General features: G+C 42.0%; 1 long non-coding RNA gene and 1 pseudogene across 1 annotated transcript in view; one reads left to right on the top strand and one right to left on the bottom strand.

The window, feature by feature from the left end:
• Positions 1-344: 344 nt before the first annotated feature.
• Positions 345-10,449, bottom strand: part of LOC138988526 (uncharacterized) — a 27,880-nt gene continuing 17,775 nt past the window's right edge. Inside the window, exon 3 of the long non-coding RNA XR_011464796.1 lies at positions 345-2,843. This is a non-coding gene — a long non-coding RNA (uncharacterized lncRNA). The remainder of the gene's footprint in view (positions 2,844-10,449) is intronic.
• The window catches only part of LOC102278643 (small ribosomal subunit protein bS18m pseudogene), a 9,971-nt pseudogene continuing 8,054 nt past the window's right edge, over positions 8,533-10,449 (top strand).

The raw sequence follows: 10,449 nt of genomic DNA, 5'->3' as shown, positions 1-10,449 counted from the left end.
CACCTACAATCAAGAGGCTCCTTGGAGACTCAAGAGAGAGTCCCAAGCAGAACAATTCTGACTATGAGATCACTATTAGCAATGAGCACAACCAGCCACATCCCACACTCCTTGCTTTGTCCCAATCTGTTAAACCAATCCAAGGGGTGCCCTCTAGCCAGGCAAGAGCACATCTCTGCCTTGTAGCCCTGGGGTCATGGAGCTGCTGGAGGGGTTTCGGTACCAAGTGCCCACAGGCCCAGATCACAACCCAAAGAGGCTCAGGGCAGGCACTTCACCAGCCATCAGCTTGAAGTCTTGGTCCTGACACACAGGAGATGCAGCCACATTTTTGTGCCAATGGATTCTTTTAATGACATTCAAACTACTTGCAAGGTAACTGCTCAGATAACACCAGTCTTTTCTTCACATTAAAGAGCTTCATCACTTCTTTGAAGCACATAATACGAAAAAGCTACATTGATTTGAAAAATCTATTTGCATCATCACAGCAAATTTCAGTATCACATTTGCCTATGAAAGAATAAAAAGCTGTTAGATTCTCTTGGCAACTATTATACATTTTAAAAATTAAAAACTAAATATTTAAAATTAACAAATTATATGAACAAAGTTTCTCATTCATATTGACTAATAAGAGATGATCATTAAAAAGTCAACACAAATGGATATTGATAACTCTTTCAGGCATATAATCTTTTTAAAAAATATTATTTATTTATGTTGTGCTGGGTCTTCATAATTATATAATATAAAAACACACTAAAATTTTTCACCAAACTATAGAAAATTGCCTCCAGCCTTCCTATGGTTTATTCCAATATATCTTACAGATATTATCATTTTCTTCAAGGACCATACTGTGAAAAAGGACTGAGAATCTCTATTTTAGTTGTTCAGTCATTCAGTCATGTCCAACTCCTTGCGACCCCATGAACTGCAGCACGCCAGGCCTCCCTGTCCATCACCAACTCCCGGAGTCCATCCAAACCCATGTCTGTTGTGTTGGTGATGCCATCCAACCATCTCAGCCTCTGTCATCCCTTTCTCCTCCTGCCCTAATCTTTCCCAGCATCAGGGTCTTTTCAAATGAGTCAGCTCTTCGCATCAGGTATCCAAAGTATTGGAGTTTCAGCTTCAACATCAGTCCTACCAATGAACACCCAGGACTGATCTCCTTTAAGATGCACTGGTTGGATCTCCTCGCAGTCCAAGGGACTCTCAAGAGTCTTCTCCAACACCACAGTTCAAAAGCAACAATTCTTCAGCGCTCAGCTTTCTTCACAGTCCAACTCTCACATCCATACACGACCACTGGAAAAACCATAGCCTTGACCAGACAGACCTTTGTTGGCAAAGTAATGTCTCTGCTTTTGAATATGCTATCTAGGTTGGTCATAACTTTCCTTCCAAGGAGTAAGCGTCTTTTAATTTCATGGCTGCAATCACCATCTGCAGTGATTTTGGAGCCCCAAAATATAAAGTCTGACACTGTTTCCACTGTTTCCCCATCTACCTGCCATGAGGTGATAGAACCAGATGCCATGATCTTAGTTTTCTGAATGTTGACCTTTAAGCCAACTTTTTCCACTCTCCTCTTTCACTTTCATCAAGAGACTCTTTAGTTCTTCTTCACTTTCTACCTTAAGGGTGGTGTCATCTGCATATCTGAGGTTATTGGTATTTCTCCCGGCAATCTTGATTCCAGCTTGTGCTTCCACCAGCCCAGCGTTTCTCATGATGTACTCTGCATAGAAGTTAAATAAGCAGGGTGACAGTATACAGCCTTGACATACTCCTTTTCCTATTTGGAACCAGTCTGTTGTTCCATGTACAGTTCACAACAAGAGAAGCCACCAAAATGAGAAGCCTACTCACCGCAAGAGAGTAGCCTCGGCTCTCTGAAACTAGAGAAGGCTTGTGAAGCCATAAATAAATAAATAATTTTTTTAAAGTTATAATTCCAAAATCTGTTGGCTTCTGTCACTTACCTTGTCTCCTATGAGTTGACATTTCCCTGTTTCTTTGTATGATGGCAATTTTGGATTGTAGATTTGATATTTTGATTGTTAGGTAATGAGGCTCAGGATCTTGTTTAAATCCTACGGAGCATTTTTATATATCTGTCTTAGCAGGCAATTGATCTGGTTGGGTTCAGGTCACAGGTTCTGACCAGTCCTCTGTGGGTTGCAGTCGTAATGACAGTTGAATTCTCTGAGTTTGCAGGGCTACTGTATGTGCCATCCAGGGACCAGTATGAGACCAGCATGGTGGCCTGTCACATAGCTCAGTTCTCAGTTGTCTTCAGCAACCTATTTAGGGCCAGGTCTATACATGTACAGATCAAGGGTGAGGGGGTTCATAAACAACTTGATGGGGTTGATTTTCTCAGCTCTTTTTTCTTTAAGATCATCTTGTTCTTTTCAGTTCCCTGGGGCTTCCCTTTTCCATCTCAGTGTCTAGCTACCTGACTCTGCTGTGCACTTGGTACATGAAGTGTGCGTTCCCAAACCAGCAATATGCACTCAATAGGGGAGGGCCAATTAAGTCCCATGTCCACCCCTAAACCATTGACAGTCTGCAGGGGCAATGCCTTGAGCTGACTGGCTTACACCAATCAGGACACTCTTAAAGGGCTGAGAATGGTTGACATTTGACAAAATCAGGCTCTGTGAAGAGCAGTGACATGGCTGTTGGGGTAGACAGCCAGGAGTGTTTAGCCAACACTTCTTGTCTCCTTTTCTTCCCTGAAGCACTAAATGTCAGCAACCTCCTCCCAATCGCTCAGGTTTAAAACCTCAGAGTTTTCTTCTCCTCTGTGCTTCTCCTCCCCATCTTCACTCCTGCAAACATACAAACAGATGCTCAGCCCCCTCACTAAGGCCTCTCTCCTTCATCCTTACATTTTAAAGCCCACCTTTCATACTTCCCTGGTGGTCCAAGGGGTTAAGAATCCTCCTGCCAATGCAGGGGACGTGGGTTTGATCCCTGGTCTAGGAAGATCCCACATGCCGAGGGGCAACTAAGTCCATGAGCCACAACTACTGAAGCCCACGTGCTCTAGAGCCTGTGCTCTGCAACAAAAGAAGCCACCTTAAGGAGAAGCCCACGCACCACAACAGAGTAGTCCCTGCTCACCACAACTAGAGAAAGCCCGTGAAGCAATGAAAACCCAGTGCAGCCCAAAATAAAAAATAAACTTAAAGAATAAAGCCCTCCTTTCTGGCTTTCTTGCCTCAGATTTCCCCTCTCTGTGGTCAGCATCTAAAAGCAGAGTACAACTGATTATCAAATTCCCCTGGCCTGCAGAAGAAAGTCCTTAGTGCTGTGACCCAGGCCTCCCTGCATCTATTCTAACCTTCCATGTCTAGGGTCACATGACAGCCCTCTGTCCCCAGCACTCCAGCAGCTACCTTTGACTAAAGGTCAGTCCTTAAACATACCCTGCATTTTGTGCCTTTTGTTCCAGCTGTGTCCTCCTAAAAGACCCTACTATCAAATCACAGTATTCAAGGCTCAGCTAGCATGCCATGTTCTCCCTGAAACTGAGCCCACAGCAAGTTAACATTCATCCGCCTTCCCCTTTAGGCCTCATGGACATCTCTACTGTAGCTTTTGATCACGATGCCTTGAGTTGCACTGTTGTCTCCTTCACTAGAGCTACTTAAGATGTGAGACCCTCTCTTGTTCTCCTTTGTAGCCCCCAGAGTGCCTGGTCCAGTATCTCAGACACAGTAGATACTGACAACATGGTTGTTTCATTCAGTTCAGTTCAGTCGCTCAGTCGTGTCCGACTCTTTGCGACCCCATGAATCGAAGCACGCCAGGCCTTCCTGTCCATCACCAACTCCCGGAGTTCACTCAGACTCACGTCCATCGAGTCAGTGATGCCATCTAGCCATCTCATCCTCTGTCATCCCTTTCTCCTCCTGCCCTCAATCCCTCCCAGCATCAGAGTCTTTTCCAATGAGTCAACTCTTCCCATGAGGTGGCCAAAGTACTGGAGTTTCAGCTTTAGCATCATTCTTTCCAAAGAAATCCCAGGGCTGATCTCCTTTAGAATGAACTGGTTGGATCTCCTTGCAGTCCAAGGGACTCTCAAGAGTCTTCTCCAACACAACAGTTCAAAAGCATCAATTCTTCGGCGCTCAGCTTTCTTCACAGTCCAACTCTCACATCCATACATGACTACTGGAAAAACCATAGCCTTGACTAGACAGACCTTTGTTGTTGGCAAAGTAATGTCTCTACTTTTTAATATGCGCATTCAATTAAATGGACTTGACTATTTAGCCTCTAGGCTTTCCAGGTGGCGCTAGTGGTAAAGAACCCATCTGCCAGTGCAGGAGATGGGCTTGATCCCTGGGTCAGGAAGCTCCTCTGGAGGAGGACATGGCAACCTACTCCAGTATTCTTGCCTGGAGAATCCCATGGACAGAGGAGCCTGGCAGGCTATAGTCCATAAGGTCACTAAGAGTCGGATATTACTAAAGCGACTTAGCATGCTCACATGTAACATTCTTGGGATCAAAAGAATAATTGAAAGGTGAAATAATTGAAGGTGAAAAATAAGTTTCACATTCTAATAGGCTTATATGGGTGTCTTACTCAAAAGACATTTAAGAGGAGAAATCATTCCCTCCCCAGCAAAGCCTGGGTGCTTACCCCTATGCTACCATAGCCCCCTGTGCCCCTCATTTTTATCATTCATCACTTTTCCATTACTCAATTAGTATCTGTTCCCCCACCTCATGCTTTCATATCATTCTTGGAAAGTAGGGACTCATCTTTCTTATTCTCCACTGTATGTCTGACACCTACTACAGTTTCAGGTTTGAAGAAAGCACCCACAAATATTTATTCTTTGAAAGGAATTCCATAATTAAGAGCTACTAAAAAGAGATAAAAAGAAGTTTAAGTCTGTTATATAGCATTGCAAATTGCAGTGATGAGAAATAAATTTGGACAACCAGAATCAACTGAACAACAGCAAATAAGAAAACACCATCAAATATAGTCTGCCTTTACCAAAACAACCTTTGACTTTTCCTTCTCTTTCTCCCTTTCTTAACGTCCCCAATTTTCATTTTCCTGTCTTTTCCCTTCTTGTTTATACATGGGAATGGGACTGCCAGTTTTCCCCTTATTTCCATTCTCATCTTCTTACACGTGAATAGAGTTTTTAGTTCATCATAAAGCCACATAAGTAAAGTTGATATTTCTTAGCCATCCTTGTAGCTTGGTATGCCATGTGGCTAAGTTTTGGCCAGTGGGACGTAAGTAGAATGATAATGATATACGCAAATTTGGGGTTTTACCCTTCACAGAAAGAAGTGTGCTCTCTCCTTCCATCTATCCCCTTCCCACCAGCTGAAATGCAGATGTGCTGACTAAAGCCAGAACAGTCCTGTTGGCCCACAGAGTAGAAGCCGCATGTCATGATGTAGCAAGAAGACTGAAGAAGCCTGATCCCTAATCCCACATAGCCACCAAACCCACCCTGGCTGCTTCAACCCACATTGTTAGGAAAGTGATGCAGAGAACTGTCTATTTTATTGACCTTTGTCTCTTAAAGAACACCAATATTTACATCCTTCTAGAGCCTGTAATACAGAGTGAAGTCAGAAAGAGAAGAACAAATACAGTTTATTAATGCATATATATATATATTATGGAATCTAGAAAAAATGGTATTGATAAACCTATTTGCAGGGAAGAATTGGAGACTCAGGTCTAGAAAATGAACTTGTGGACATAGTAGGAAAGGGAGGGAGTGAGTGGGACGAATGGAGAAAGTAGCATCTATATATATATATATATATATATATACACACACACACACACACTCTACAGTGCTATGCTTAGTGGCTCAGTTGTGTCCGACTCTTTTGTCACCCCATGGACTGCAGCCCACAGGCTCCTCTGTCCATGGAATTCTCCAGGCAAGAATGCTGGAGTTGGTTGCCATGCCCTCCTCCAGGGGATCTTCCCAGCCCAGGGACTGAACCCAGGTCTCCTGTATTGCAGGCAGATTCTTTACCATCTGAGCACCAAGGAAGCCCTAATATACAGTATCATGTGTAATGATACATGGTTAGCTGATGAGAAGTTTTTGTACAGCACAGGGAGCCCAGTCTGTGATGCCCTAGAGGGGTATGATGGGGAGAAGGGAGGAAGGCTCAAGATAGAGGGGATATATGTATAATTATGGATGATTCACTTTGTTGTATGGCAGAAACCAACACAACATTGTAAAAATTAAAAAACAAACAAATTTTAAAAATATAATGCATGGTCCTCTTTATGGCCATTTTTCCTAATAGAAAAAAAAGAAAAAAGATACCTTTGAAAAATCCTACATTTGCTCTGTGTCTTGAAAAACTACAGATACAGGCTACTTTGTGATATTTCTATTAAAATAATGTTGACTTTTCAGTGTCTAAATGAGAAAGGAAATGTCGTAATTGGATGTCTATTGAGAATCATCTTGGTTAAAGAAAGGGGTTAGGCAACTATACCCATTGAGACCTTTGAGACAAAAGGAAAAAAATCTAGCAATAACATTATTGATCAATATTTAATGTTACCTTGAGTAGACAGCAAAAGGGATTCTATTGAAAATGCCTTTTAAATTATGTTTGTCTCTGAGAGTTCTGAATCTTTCATTCACTTCTCAATAAAATGAATTAACGACTTAATTTTTGACCTGGCAAAGCAAGGGGAATTATTGACCAAGAATCCCCCTAAAACACCTAGGGTAAGTACTGAGATGTGTGAATTTCATTAATTTAGCTGCTGAGATCTTTGATTTCTTTCTCATATTTTTGTAACTTTTCCAACTTATTGATGATAACTTCACTTTTTTTTTTTTAACCACACTGTGAGGCATGTGGGATCTTAGTTCCCCAAACAGGGATTGAACCCTTGCCGCTATAATGGAAGGTCAGAGTCTTAACCACTGGGCTGCCAAAGAAATTTAATAACTTTATATTTTAAATTAAAAAAAAAACAGTAAACTCAACATTCTTAGATTTAACCTCATGGTTTCTAATATCATGAAAAACTTAGGAAGTACATGGTATGATATTACATAATTGCTCCAGTTCACAGAGGAAATTATATCCTAGAATGATCCATTTGACAGTTCATAAAGGTCTGGGAACATTCAGGATCTCACTTCTAGTATTATGACAGCCCTCTCTTCAGCAGGAAGCTTGCCTGGTTCAGTAGACTTTGTTCATCAAGAAATCTGATAGGATTTCCCTGGTGGTCCAGTGGCTAAGAATCCACCTGCCAACACAGGGGACACAGGGTGGATCCCTGATCCAGGAAGATCCCGCATGTCTCAGAGCAGCTAAGCCTGTGCACCCCGACTACGGAATGAGCCCTAGAACACACGCTCTGCAGTAAGAGAAATCAGCACGATGAGAAGCTGACACGCGCGATGGAGAGTAGTCCCCACTCGCTGCAACCAGAGAAAACCCTCGCCCAGCAACGAAGACGCAGCGCAGCCACAAATAAATAAATATCTGTTAAAACATAGTAATAACAAAAAGCCAAACGCATATTAAAAAAAAAGAAATCTGATGAAGGTTTCCTTCTATACAGTCTAGGGTCTGTAGTGCCTGAAGGACCAAGAGAAGAGACTATTTCTTTTCAAAAACCTTTCTGTTAGTCCTTATTGATAATAGAGAGAATCAAGTGTAAGTTACTGATCCCTCTTCCTTACAAACCATTCCCTTGTTGAAGGCACATCTGCATTACCGGTAGATGTGCAGTTTATAAGGAAGCTTATCACTCCAGAGACTGAAGACGAGTAAGGCCCTCCATAGTGGCATCCTGGACTAGAAGTTCCTGTGTGTTCACTGTTCTCTTCAAGAACCTATCACAGAAAAAAAGAAGAAGAACCTAGCCCAGGGTCATGTATACAGCAAGTGCTTAACAAAAATCTGCTGAATGAATAAACAAATAGATTCAATGCATAATGTGAGGAAGCATAAGACACACTTCCTGCCTTCGAAGAGCTTACCAGTCATACATACCCATTACGTAAACCAGAAGAAACTCATTTCCTAAGAGGCAAAGGATTAATACAGATTTTTAGGTACCATAGTTTTTCTGGAAGGTCATTCTGTAGGGTTTTGATTGAAAAAGACAAAGGTGAGATGGGCCAAAAGAGAAGGAATTCCAGAGAAAAAGAAAGGCGGGCATTAGGACACAGCCCAAGACACCAGGCAGATGAAATGGCAGAATAATGGAGTGGCTGAGGACAAGGTCAGGGAAAGAAGCTGGGGCTGTGTGTGCGGACGGCTCCGGATGACCAGCCGAGAGTGTGGGGTCCATTGTGGGTCATGGGGAGCCACTGTAGTTTGCTCCATTGGAGAAGACAGACAGGAGGGGGCAGGAATAGGGGGCAGCTGCTATCAGGGCCGTGTAACCAGGAAAGAGTGTTTATTAGGGCAGTGGCAGGGCAATGCAGAAAAGGCACTAAAACATCTAGAAGCTCAGCGAACCACTCCTGCAGGAACCGGGATGAACCTGCAGCACTTCCTCAGGCATCGGGAGTCAGTCACCTGGGTGCTACTGTGACACAGGGCAAACTAAAATCGACTCTGAAGTAGAAAAAACTTTATAAAACAGCTCTATTAACTTTGTTTAAATTTGTTTCAGAAATATACAAAGTCATTTATTTAAAAAAATACACAAAGTATACAGGATAAGTAAAAATTACCCCAAATCCCACTCTCAGCCACCAAGATTACTGTTATTATTTTGGTGAATACTTGCCCTCACATTATTCTATACACAGATACATACAACATATGATAGAATCTTATTAGATGCAATTATTCCATACAAGCTCTTCCAGAGTCAATTTTCCTCACCCTCTAATACGTTGTAAACATTTTTCCATTTTGATAAATATTGATCTACATATAATGATGTCAATCAGTTTGCCTCTGTCACAGTGTTCCACTGATGGATATTTGGATTCTTATTCTGTATGTTGCTCTAAACAATCCTGTGATTAACCTCATTGTGTATGTTATTTTTCAACTGTATGATTGTCTCCTTAACACAAATCAAAGAAGTTGGATTAGCTAGGTCAAAGGTATATATCATTTTATGTTTTGACACATATTCCCAAACCACCCTCCAGAAAAGTATGTTTATTCATTTACACAATAACTATTTTTTGAGCACTTACTATGTACCAAACACTGTTCTATGTGCTGGAAATACAATAGTGAATAAAATGGACAAAGTCTCTGCCGTTATGGAATGTACATTCTAATGTAGGACAATAAACAAACAACTAAACATATATTGTCAAATAGTGGTAAGTGTTACAAAAGCACAATAAAACTGAGTAGTGGGGTGGAGAGCCCCAGGGGTCAGGGGAGGAAATAGAGTGTTTTACATAAGATGGTGGGGAAGGGACTATGAGGAAGAGACATGATATCAGACATGTGCATGCCTGTGGGGACAACAGTACAGAGAGGGAACAGGAAAGCCAAAACATCTGACGTGGGAACACGGCTGGCATGCATCATGGCCAAAAAGCCAGTGTCTCTGGAGAGACTGGAATAAGAGGGAGCGTTGTGGGAAATCCAGATGGAGAGGTGGCCAGGTCCGACCGGAGAATTAGGGACGAGCACTTGTAGAGGTGTTCCAACTCGTTATGATCTTGGCTAAAGGAATGAGACTCTAGCCTGAGACTATTAAAAGGAGAAGAAAGATGGAACTGGGTCTGTTTTAGCTGTGTTTTACCACTGCTTAGTCTTCTATTCACTAAACACTGCTTAATAGATGTCTGCATTCCTTCTTCCCCTCTCCCAACTCCACTTTCCCACTTATGACTAGGGTCTGGCAAGAATGGAACACATGTAGGACTATGTATATGGAAAGCGATTTAAGCGTCCATCATGCAGGTCTTATTATGAAGTCTTAGGATATCTCCCAACTTCAATGGGATCTGAAAACTCCTTTTGCTGGCATCTTAACTAAGCTGAGAGATTCCCTGCTCCCATGATTGGAGACCTCTATCATCTTAATAAAAACTCAGGCAGCCACATGGGTTCATCACGGCTGACTTAAATCCATATGAACTTTCCCAAGTCCTCCTAACACAGAATTTTTAACATGGAAGGTGATCTATAAATATATACTGGATAAACAAAAGAATATTCACAAATTTTCTCTGAAGGCACCTTTACTTTGTAGGAAGAAGCTCTATCCTATTATTTTGCTTAGTGTCAGTTTCAGGGGACACATTCTGACCACGTTCTTCAATTCTGATGCACTTTGATTACAGTTCCCTGGGCCCTGCCTTTGAGTGTCTCCTTACAATCTTCTGGGAAGGTTCAGGGGATTTAAATGTGTCCAAAGAGAGCTTGGGACTTCCCTGGTGGTTCAGTGGTTAATAAGACTCCACATTTCCAATGTAGG

The sequence above is a fragment of the Bos mutus genome, chromosome 1, assembly GCF_027580195.1.
Source record: "Bos mutus isolate GX-2022 chromosome 1, NWIPB_WYAK_1.1, whole genome shotgun sequence".
NCBI lineage: Eukaryota > Metazoa > Chordata > Mammalia > Artiodactyla > Bovidae > Bos > Bos mutus.
The sequence above is the reverse complement of the archived record's forward strand: the minus strand, read 5'-3'. Positions and strand labels throughout refer to the sequence as shown.